Consider the following 11,393-nt stretch of genomic DNA (forward strand, 5'->3'; position numbering starts at 1 on the left):
GAGTTCATGTAAAGGTTTTATTTCATGGGCTGCTGATAGAGGGCTGAGAAGAGGCTGAGTGTCTTCTGAGGAGCTTTCTAGTTGCACATCCTGTGCCACTTCTCATCTGTTTTTTTACATGGGGTTTAAAGTTTGAATCTCTTGTGGCACTCTCCTTGGATACTTGCAAACAGTGTTCTCAAGAGACTTGCAAGGCTGCTTTATGGCTTTTTTGGCCATAGAAACATCACTTAAAATGATATGGTTGAAAGGGAAAAGGCATTACCTGTGCAATACAAGTTTAGCATTCCAAAAGAGAAAGTAAAAAGGGAAATGGAAAGCTTTAATGGCATTTCAGATTGAAATGTTCATTGTAACGTTCAAAATCCTCCTTATTAGCATTTGCCTTCCTTTCTTTTGTCTTTTTTGACCCTGCATGCAATAGAAGGAATGAGGGGTAAGTGTATTTTTTCTCTGTTGGTCCTTCTGCTTTTCAAATTATCGCTAACTTTCAAGAGATTGAAACCTCAGAGAAGTCCTTCAGAACTGTAAATTCTCTGATTCCCTGGCAGTAAGGACACAGGAGGAAGAGAGTCCCAACTTGTCAGGATCACCTGAACAGCTGAAGTGCTTTTCAGGGTGTCAGGTAAGAGGTAGAGGCAGAGTTTCGAAACCTGCCTATGAACAATAGAAAACAGTACTTAAATGTGTTTTGGCAGACTATCATGTTACGTGCTTTCCCCAGGAGAGCACTGGCACTAGGTCTTCAGGTGTATGGCAAGATTTCAGCCTGTGTCTCCTGATACCAGTACAGCTTTTTTGCAGGAATGTAACACAGGCCTTGTGGAGAACAGGTCTTAAAGAGAAGGGAGGCTTCATGCACAAAACTAGGGGAGCGTGAAGCAAACATAACCATTATTAATTCATTGGCACGTGTTTCTACCCTGCTTGGAGGTATGCAGCAGAAGAAAACAGAGAACAATTGTTTGGCAAGGGACATGTACATCCACTCAATGGATGCACACAATGCACCATTGTGCACTATGAACTGGAAGGCTCTCAGCCCAGGCATGGGGTGTTCTGAGCAGTGTGGGCATCCTGTTGTGTGTTTGGATGAGGAAAGGATGCAGGTTTGTCTCTTCAGGAGATGCTGTGCCAGATCCTGCTCTCCAGAAGAGCTTTGTCTGTCCTTCTATCACTGCAATAGTCCTGATATCAGGACCAGAGACAGTCACCCCCTTGCTTATCTGAAAGCAGACAGAGCTGGAGAGCTTTCTGTTAGAACTTACAAACTTACTTGGCCTTCTGCATTGGCTTAATTGAGTGATACTTCCCAACCTTCATGTGCCTTGCTTCCATGACAAGACTGTAATACGGTCTTATGAGAGACCCTTCATCTAATGTGATGTTTTACAGGCAGTGATCTTGTGCTTGCATGGGATTAATTTGAATGAAGCTTGTCAAAAAGTCTTTGAATAAAGGTGATCTTATAACTGGTGGAGTAGGATGCCTGTTTCTGTCACTAGAGTCAGCTGCAAGCCTCCTCTCTCTACAGCCTTGAATGAGTGAAATGTTGTTAAATGTTGCCATGGGGGACAGAAAGGGTCAAGGACTTGTGCCTCAATAGATGCATGTTGGGTGGGTGCATGCTGGGTGCTGCCAGGCCCCTGGATGCACTGTGCAAGAGGTGGAGCTGGAGAGAGAGGTGTAATTCGTCTCTGGAGCCTGGTCCCACAGGAGATGGTTGTTGGGATGGGGCAGGGGCAGCCTGGGCACAGGGAACCAAACAGCTGTCTCTGCAAACACGGAGGTGATTTCAAACCTTGTTAGCTTGAAAGACTTTCTGGTGCCAGAGACCTCAGACACCTTCCTGAGGGAGCTCCAGGTGGCCTAGCCAAGAGGAGAAATTTCTTGTGCCCACTGAGCTTGTTCAGCTCCTATGAGTTCTCCAGATGGTGTTTTGTGTTACTGTGAATGCTTTTGTGCACCCATTTCCTTCCTTTACCATTATGTCATGTGATTTCTGCTTTTGAAGGTGCCACCCCTTTTGCTCACCATCACTTTCAGGCCTGCATCTGGATGGGGTGGTCTTCTCCCTCTACACATGCTGTTTGTGGTCCCATAGAGATGCTGAGTGTAACTTCAGGAAAATAGGGCCTACTTGTTTTACCAATGCAGTCAAGAAGGTTTAAGCTGAAATTCTGCATTAAACAAATGAACTGAAATTAAACTTTTGGCTTTCATCTCCCATTATACCACTCCTAATAGTAACCCTGAACAGTGACACCTTTGAAAGGATCTATTCTGGCCAGTTAATGGTGGGAATGATGGCCATTGCTTAAACAGCTTGACTTGCAGCGCAGCTCTTGGTACCTCCTGCAAGGAGGACCCAGGGAACTACAGGCCTGTCAGCCTGACCTCAGTGCCTGGCAAGGTTATGGAGCAGAACAGCCTCAGTGCAATCACGCAGCACCTACAGGATGGACAAGGGATCAGACCCAGCCAGCACGGGTTTAGGAAGGACAGGTCCTGTCTGACCAACTCAGTCTCCTTTTATGATCAGGTGACCCACCTGGTGGATGAGGGGAAGGCTGTGGATGTGTCTATCTGGACTTCAGCAAAGCCTTTGACACCGTCTCCCACAGCACGCTCCTGGAAAAGCTGCAGCCACGGCTTGGACAGGGGCACTCTGTGCTGGGTTAGGAACTGGCTGGAGGGCCGGGCCCAGAGAGTGGTGGGGAACGGGGCTGCATCCAGTTGGGATCCGGTCACTAGTGGTGTCCCCCAGGGATCAGTGTTGGGCCCAGTTCTGTTTAATGTATTTACTGATGGTCTGGATGAGAGGACTGAGTCCACCATCAGCAAATTTGCAGGTTACACCACGTTGGGGGAGCGTGTTGATCAGCTGGAAGGCAGGAGGGCTCTGCAGAGGGACCTGGATAGGCTGGAGAGTTGGGCTGATTCCAACGGGATGAGGTTCAACAAAGCCAAGTGCCAGGTCCTGCACTTTGGCCACAACAACCCCCTGCAGTGCTACAGGCTGGGACAGAGTGGCTGGAGAGCAGCCAGGCAGAAAGGGACCTGGGAGTTTGGATTGACAGGAAGCTGAACATGAGCCAGAGTGTGCCCAGGTGGCCAAGAAGGCCAATGGATCCTGGCCTGGATCAGGAACAGTGTGGCCAACAGGTCCAGGGAAGCGATTCTTGCCCTGTACTCAGCGCTGGTGAGGCCACACCTGGAGTGCTGTGTCCAGTTCTGGGCCCCTCAGTTCAGGAAGGACATTGAGGGGCTGGAGCAGGTCCAGAGAAGAGCAACGAGGCTGGTGAAGGGACTGGAGCACAAGTCCTATGAGGAGAGGCTGAGGGAGCTGGGGCTGTTTAGCCTGGAGAAGAGGAGACTCAGGGGAGACCTCATCACTCTCTATAACTCCCTGACAGGAGGTTGTAGCCAGGTGGGGGTTGGACTCTTCTCCCCAGCAACTGTCAGTAAGACGAGAGGGCACGGCCTTAAGTTGTGCCTGGGGAGGTTTAGGTTAGATATTAGGAAAAAATTTTTTACAGAAGGAGTAATCAGACATGGGGGGCTGGCCAGGAAGGTGGTGGTCCCTGAAGGTTTTTAAGATGAGACTGGATGTGGCACTTAGTGCCATGATCTGATAACCACGGTGGGGTTGGATCAAGGGTTGGACTTGATGATCTTGGAGGTCTTTTCCAATCCGTTGATTCTATGGTTCTCTGATTCTGTATGAAACAGATTGTTCTGAAGTAGCTATACATGATCCAGCTTGGGATGTTAAGAATTGACATTCTGACAGTAAGTACTACAACTGAAAATTGATTAAAATGGAGATACTGGGTGCCTTTCTAAATGGGCTAGTAGAGCCAGGATGAGTGGGTGAATAGCCCTGCCACACTCCGGACATAGCAGACTTACTGCACATGAAATTACAATTATTATGTGATTACTCTTTGAGCTCTCTGAGTCTGTCTTCTATCCAAATCAGAGCCAGCTGTAGCTCTGTTGTCATTGCTAGGCTTATATCAAATCTGTCTGGGAAATGCCACTGATAGAGATTCATGCCATTCTCTCTTCCACTCCTGTGGCTGATAGAAAGTTTTACTGCTGCCTAATTGAGAACTTCTTCGATGGAGTTAAAACACATGTCATTTGACTCTTTTGTCTCCACTAGACTTTGAAAGCAGATGATTTATATCCTCCTTGTAGCAACTTTTTCTTTGTTTGAAGCCTACTGTCATGGCTTCCCTCCTTCATCTCCACACCAAAGTTTTTGGTATTTCTTAGCAGGTCACACACCTTTGATCACTGGTCCGTACAACTCTACACTGAATTCTCCTCTAACTGTCTGGCACCTTCCTCTAGAGCAGTCCCCAGACTTGACGTTTTTTGTCTGGTATTCATGTTGCTACTGATGGGAAAGTACAGCATCATCCTCTCTGCACACTTGTTCTGTATCATTTCAGTCCTGGAAATACAGACAACTCACACCACAATTTACTATTTCAGCATGAAGGCAGTTTGCCTCACTCCTTGCCTGTATTTTCAGAACAGAGAATATGCCTAGAAGGGAAGAAAATACACACAGAACATCCAGGTTGGAAAGTTATGAGATTGTTCAGCCTTTCCCCTTGCATAAAGTCACTGGAAAATTGTCTCCAACACTGAGCCCATTGTTGAATCAGGTGGATGGATCTTGTCTCCAAAAGAGTCAGGCATGCTGAGCCCTTGGTTTCATTTGGCATATGGGAGCCATATGCATATGGTGGCTGATTATCCTGCACTGTGCAGGGAATTAGAAAATGAGTGACCTTCCTGGCAGTCAGCAGCAGAATGCATGAAGGTCCTGGCTCCCAAGTCTTCTGTTGTCATTATAGCTGAAGATGTGCATGTCTGTTCACAGGGGAATGAGGCAAGGTCTGCATCATAGCTACTTCTCCTTTGCTGGAGTGACACCGTCACGCTGCCTGGCTGTGGTTCCCTGATGAGCTGACTGGGGACCTCATTGCTGCCAAACACACTCCAGTTCCCTCTCGTTCCAGATGTGATGTGACCCCCCTACATTTGTGCTCTGTTTAACTCACATCAGATACTTTCTATGATCTGATTCTGCTCAAGTGCCTTACGTTGGTTTTTGGTTGGGTTTTGAGATTGGTTGTTGTTAGGGTTGTTTGTTCGTTTGTTTGTTTGTGTTTTCTTAATTCCCATGCTCCCCCTGAGTTAAATTTTGGCTCTGAGCAAGACAAAGCATGGATGGGACTGAAGGTACCAGACCACAAGTAGTGCAAGAGTGTGTGCTGGAGAGATCAGCTCCTAGCAGTGGTGTAGAGCCGCACCCAAGAAGTAGTATTTGTAGGAAATAAGGTTCCATCAATCTTCTGTCAGGCCTTCCCCAGGATATAAGGAAAATAACTTCCTGGTCTGTTCCTGGCACTACCAGGGATATAAAAAATACTAAGGATTTCAAAGATGGTAGAAGGCAGAATAAAGTACTGCCAAAGTTTTGAGTTTTTGGACTATTAGGTCTGACCTTGCTGCTGTGACTCTTTTACAGAGTACTGTGCACCAGTGTAGAAGGTGCTCTCAGTTCAGTCTAGATTAGGCTACCATATGTCTGGGTTTCCTCAAATATATTTCATTTTTTCATTTCAAGATAAGTTAATCCAGAATTCACAAATGTCATGCATGGTGCAGGCAAATCCATAATCCTAGGGTAAGTGGGATGCGATAGGACAAACGGGAACATGCTGGCCTGCGGTGAAGCACATGTTCAGTCAGTTGGACTTGCATATGCCTGTTTGTTTCTGTCTGACATTTCCTAGAGAGTAGTAAATATGCCGCAGCATGGCTCTCCCAATACTGCTCCTGAGTGCTGCAGACTTCCCTAGACTTCACAACCCTTATAGGAGCTCACTCCTTTGGCAAGAGCTGAGACCTTTGCACTCATGTTTCGCAGATGAGTCACGAAAAGCTAACTCTTCATAAACGGCCTCGTAAAAGAGTGAGAGGTAAAGCAGAGCAAAGTCCCTTCAGTGCTACTGCATCATATTTCCGAAGGCAAGTGGTGGAACTGGCTTCTCCATCTTTAACTGCCTGCTCTTTAAAGGTCATACAAGCGTTTCAACATTCATGTCTGGTAAGCATGAAAGAGCTGAGTAGGCTGTGCTTGAGTATATCTAAGTACCCCACTGGTTTTCCAGGCACCTTTTCAGATGCCAGAAAGATTTCCACCTTTTTTGAGCAGTGGCCTGAGAACTGCTACAGCTTTGCTTTTTTGTCTTAAAATTTCAGATCCAACTGCTGAGCCAAGGACAATATGTTTGTCTTAAAAAAAAAAAAAAAAAAAAAAAGAAAAAAGAGAAATGAAGTGTGGCAAATGAATACAAGTGGAGACAAGACTTTGTCCAGGCAGAACTAACTTGTGATTTTATTACCTCATATATGTACAGATTCTGAGTCCGAGCTATCAAGCCAGGCCAGATGTTTCTTATCCTTCTGCCTCCAGCTCTAGGGAGGATTTTGCAGCTAGCAAAATGTGGCCCATGGAGTCAGCTCTGATGATGCTGTGGCCCCTCACTGCCCCCTTCCCCCAGCAGTGAGAGACCCTGTTTCTGAACATTGGGCTGATAGGCAAGGACAGGGCATGGAAAGGGTAAGATGAACATGGAAATGTGTCAGTGTGGCATGGCTTTGATGAGCTAATTTGATGTGAAATTAGCTGAAGTGGAGTGTGGGGGTGATCTGGGAGCCTGAAGGCCCTTGTGGAGGAGGCAGTCTGCTGCAGGACTCACTCAGGATGGGAGACGCTTCAAGGTGGCCTTAGCTCCAAGAGTGAACGGTGGGAAATGCTGCAGGTGGCCTGCTCACTGCCAGGAAACTGGTTTGTATCTGTTAGGAAGCTCATTGAGTCACTGACGATTTCAGAGTGGAGAATAAAAGAACTGTGACCAGTTATCGCCGCCTGGTACAGAAATGCAGCAGATAACATTATGTTGTTCTTCCGAAACAGGCACTCAGACCTACTCAGGCACAGCCCTGTAGAGAAGCTCAGTCCAGCTTTTCCCACCTTCTCTGTCTGGGCTGCTGCTTGGCTCTTCCTGTGTCTCACTGCAGCTGTGTTTGGAAATGGCATCCTTCACTTTTGCATTGTAGACCTGCCATGGCACTTCAGGCCACACTGGAGCTTCTTCTGGGAGCAGGAGATATATCAGAAACCGGTATCTCCTTGCTCTCATAACTTGAGGAGACCACAGAGCATTCAGAGCTGCCTTCTCTGACACCTGTGTAAGGAGACAAGCTGCTTTTTTTCCAGCTGCACCAGCACAGGTTCTCTGAGCACTGAATGGGAGATGCTGTCAAAACCATTCTTCCCCCTCTTGCCTGGCCATAAGCATTTCTTGCCCAGCTCTGCAAAAAGCTGTTTGTGGTGCTCTCTGCTCTCCTTGTTGAGAGGAAGGAGCAGAGATGCTTCTCTTCTGTCTGGTCAGTTCTCCTCCTCCATCTTCATCCCTGGAGTGTGGACAATGGCACTCAGTCAGATTGTTTCTCCCAGGTACACATATGGCATCTCATCTACCACCATGAAGAGCAGAGGATAGTCGAGATTGCTGCAGTACCAGATAAGGAATGAATAAACCAACCTCTTCCTTAGAGGAAGGTAGAGGGCAGAGGAGGAAAAGAAGCGAGTGGAAAACCTACTTTAACAAAAAACGAGGAAGAGACTTGTAGCTGTAGACTTGAGGCCCCCTCTGTCCTACTCTGCAAGCACAGGAGCTGAGCAAAGAGGCTGGGCCAGGACTGCTGATGGAAGAGGGCTGCCAGTGGCCTGTGACTGGTTACTACCTGTCCTGACAGCAGTAGAAGAGGAGATTTGGGCAAGCTAAATGAAGGCAGACTGCATTGGGGCCCTGCTTGGGGGATAGATGTTTCTGTAGTCCTTTTAGTACCTATACATTCGCCCATGCATTTTGTACAGGACCTGTATTTATACATTTGATGTGTTGAAGCTCTGATGGAGAACTTCTAGGTATGGTGACCTCTTTCCTTTGCAAGGATATTCTTGTAGACACCACAGCTTGCCCTGTCTAATAGTTGAGATCTGTGAGAGCCCTGGCCACACTGGTTTTGTTAAGAGCTGGCTGGAAATTTGTCTCTTGCTAAGGAACCACATCTTGTCTGCTGCGTGGTGGGCAGTGCACACAGGGGCTTATTTTACCCAGTGAAGATGTGAGGTTTTTCAGTGGTAAATGGTAAGGTTTCAGTATGGTTTGGTGGCACAGTGCCCTTGATTTTCTCCAGTTCAGCTTCTTGTTCAGAGCAGGACTATTATGAGTAGTCATAATAGTCTGATCAAGGAGGATGTGGCTTTGTCTAACCAAGTCATGAAAGGAATTTCAGGGAGGGAGACTTATGACCATTTTAACAACCTCTAAGGTAGGACACTCCTCCACACTCCTTCCAAACAAGATTTTCCTATGTCTGTATGCCTACTTTATTTGGGATCAGCATCTCCCACTGTACCAGAAGCTGATGCTGCACCTGCTCAGGCTCTTTTTCACCATATTTTTTGCAAGACCATATTATTTTCACCATATTTATCCTCTTTTATTAAGGAGCTCTTTGTTGTGTCTGCAATAGCATCAAGGGGATGAAGTTCAATAAAGCCAAGTGCCGGGTCCTGCACTTTGGCCACAACAACCCCCTGCAGCGCTACAGGCTGGGCACGGAGTGGCTGGAAAGCAGCCAGGCAGAAAGGGACCTGGGGGTACTAATTGACAGGAAGCTCAACATGAGCCAACAGTGTGCCCAGGTGGCCAAGAAGGCCAATGGGATCTTGTCCTGTAGCAAAAATAGCGTGGCCAGCAGGAGCAGGGAAGTGATCCTTCCCCTGTACTCTGCGTTGGTGAGGCCACACCTTGAGTATTGTGTTCAGTTCTGGGCCCCTCGGTTCAGAAAGGATATTGAGGTGCTGGAGCGGGTCCAGAGAAGAGCAACAAGGCTGGTGAAGGGACTGGAGCATAAGTCCTATGGGGAGAGGCTGAGGGAGCTGGGGTTGTTTAGCCTGGAGAAGAGGAGGCTCAGAGGTGACCTCATCACCGTCTATAACTACTTGAAGGGAAGTTCTAGCCAGGTGGGGTTGGTCTCTTCTCTCAGGCACTCAGCAATAGGACAAGGGGGCACGGGCTTAAGCTCCGCCAGGGGAAATTTAAGTTGGATATCAGGAGAAAATTCTTTACAGAGAGAGTAATCAGGCATTGGAATGGGCTGCCCAGAGAGGTGGTGGATTCACTATCCCTGGAGATTTTTAAACGCAGGTTGGACGTGGCACTGAGTGCCATGATCTAGTAAATGGACTGGATTTGGACCAAGGGTTGGACTCGATGATCTCGGAGGTCTTTTCCAACCCAATCGATTCTATGATTCTATGATTCTAAGAGGGACATTGTTCTACTCTGATTGTTTTTTCCAGTTTTATAATATTCCCACTCATATCTTGCCCTCCTGTCCAAATTGTATTGTAGGTGCTTGAAGTTCTTTCCTGTGGTAGCTGAACTTGAATTCTACAGGCTGAGACAGGAGAGAGCTGTCTTTCCTAAGCACTGTCCAAACTTGGCCATTTAACTCCTTTTATTTCCTTTATTCCTTATTCACCATTAACCTTTTACTGGTAGTCTGCACGGGATGTCAGTATCTTGCTGTGTGTTCCTGCTCTCAGTAGGAATGGTATTGCAGTAATTGCTCCTGTGTGCTTGGTTACTTCTTTCTGCAGAAGAGCCTTGAACCTTCAGACCACACACTCACTCCCAACTCAAGAGCAGTTTAGCTAGAAGTTCCTTACAGCCAGGCGATTAATTTCCTTTAATAAATGTAATGTTCTTGCTGTAAGAACTTACTGCTGCATCCAGGGGATGTTTGGGGAGCTAGCTAGTTGCATATAATCTCAGCTTGCTTTCTAGCTGTGAACATCCCTTCTTCCAAGATTAGCTTTCAGGATTGCTGCTTTCTTTTTCGAATAACTTCCATTTCTGTGTTTTGGTTTGGGATAGGTACCTCTCACTGTATCAAAGATCCTTTGCACCTAATGTTTTCTGCAGAAGAAATTTAATCAGCTAAGAATATGGACAAATGCAGACTTAACATAGGTAAAACATGCCAAGGCGAAAGAGAGCAATAAATATGACTGTGAAAGCGACTGGTGATCTGCCAGGACTGATTTTTTTACAGGCATTTGTTTTGTCCAAGGTGGGGTTGGTTCTGAGCTGTGTCAGTGGCTTGGGAGGAGGCAGGAAATAGGAAAGAACTTGTGTCCTAACACTATTCACAACCCAAATCTTCCAGTGTGACACACTGTGTATGCTTCGTGTATCTTTGTATTGAGAGGTGCTTGTAGAGCTCAAGAAATACATTTTTTTAGCCTTTATTAGTCATCCCAGGAGGATGCAATACCATGCCAGCAACAAAGACATTTTAGTTTAGAATTGCTTGTTAGGTGATGATGCACTTGACTCCCTGCCCTTGAGCGCATTTGTGCTTCCCTTCAACCACTTGCCCATATGAGCGAGTGGCCTAAGCCTTGCTGTAACTCAAAAGCTGCTTGGTTGTGTTCTCTTGTCAAACTGGAGTATCACTGATCCAGCATCACTGACAATACCATTCAGCAAATGTACATTAAAGAGATGTACATAGGGCAAAACTATGCCCTCTCCCAGTCTTTGCCCATACTCCCAGCTGATTTTGTGGGGCACTCTTTCACCCATAACTTTCTTGCCTGATCTGCACTTCTTTTTCTTTGAGCAATAGAATCTTACTCACCTTCGCCATGTGCCTTTTACTGGGTTAATCTTGTGGAAAGAGTAGGATTTAATAGTCTTAACTGCCTTTTCTGACCAACAATGGTAATTTTCTATTTGAAAATAGCAGGTTGAGGGACATGATTCTCCCCATATGCTCTACTCTCATGAGACCCCACCTGGAATACTCTGTACAGTTCTGGTGTCCCCAACATAAGAAGGACATGAAACTGTTGGAGCAAGTCCAGAGGAGGGCCACAAAGTTCATAAGGGGACTAGAGCACCTCCCCTATGAAGACAGGTTGAGAAAGCTGGGGCTGTTCAGGTTGGAGAAGATGTTGCATGGAGCTCTCATAGCAGCCTTCCAATAAATGAAGGAGGCCTACAAGAAAGCTGCTGGAGAGGGACTCTTTGTCGGGAACTGTAATGATAGGACAAGGAGTAATGGGTTCAAACTGAAAGAGGGGGAACTTAGTTTAGATTTTAGGAAGAAATTCTTTACTAAGAGAGACACTGGAACAGGCTATCCAGGGAAGTTGTGGATGCCCCAACCCTGGCAGTGTTCAAATCCAGGTTGGATAAGTTCTTGAGCAACCTGGTCTAGTGGGA

The sequence above is a fragment of the Pipra filicauda genome, unplaced genomic scaffold, assembly GCF_003945595.2.
Source record: "Pipra filicauda isolate LSUMZ 115617 unplaced genomic scaffold, ASM394559v2 scaffold625_size209365_pilon, whole genome shotgun sequence".
Taxonomy (NCBI): Eukaryota; Metazoa; Chordata; class Aves; order Passeriformes; family Pipridae; genus Pipra; species Pipra filicauda.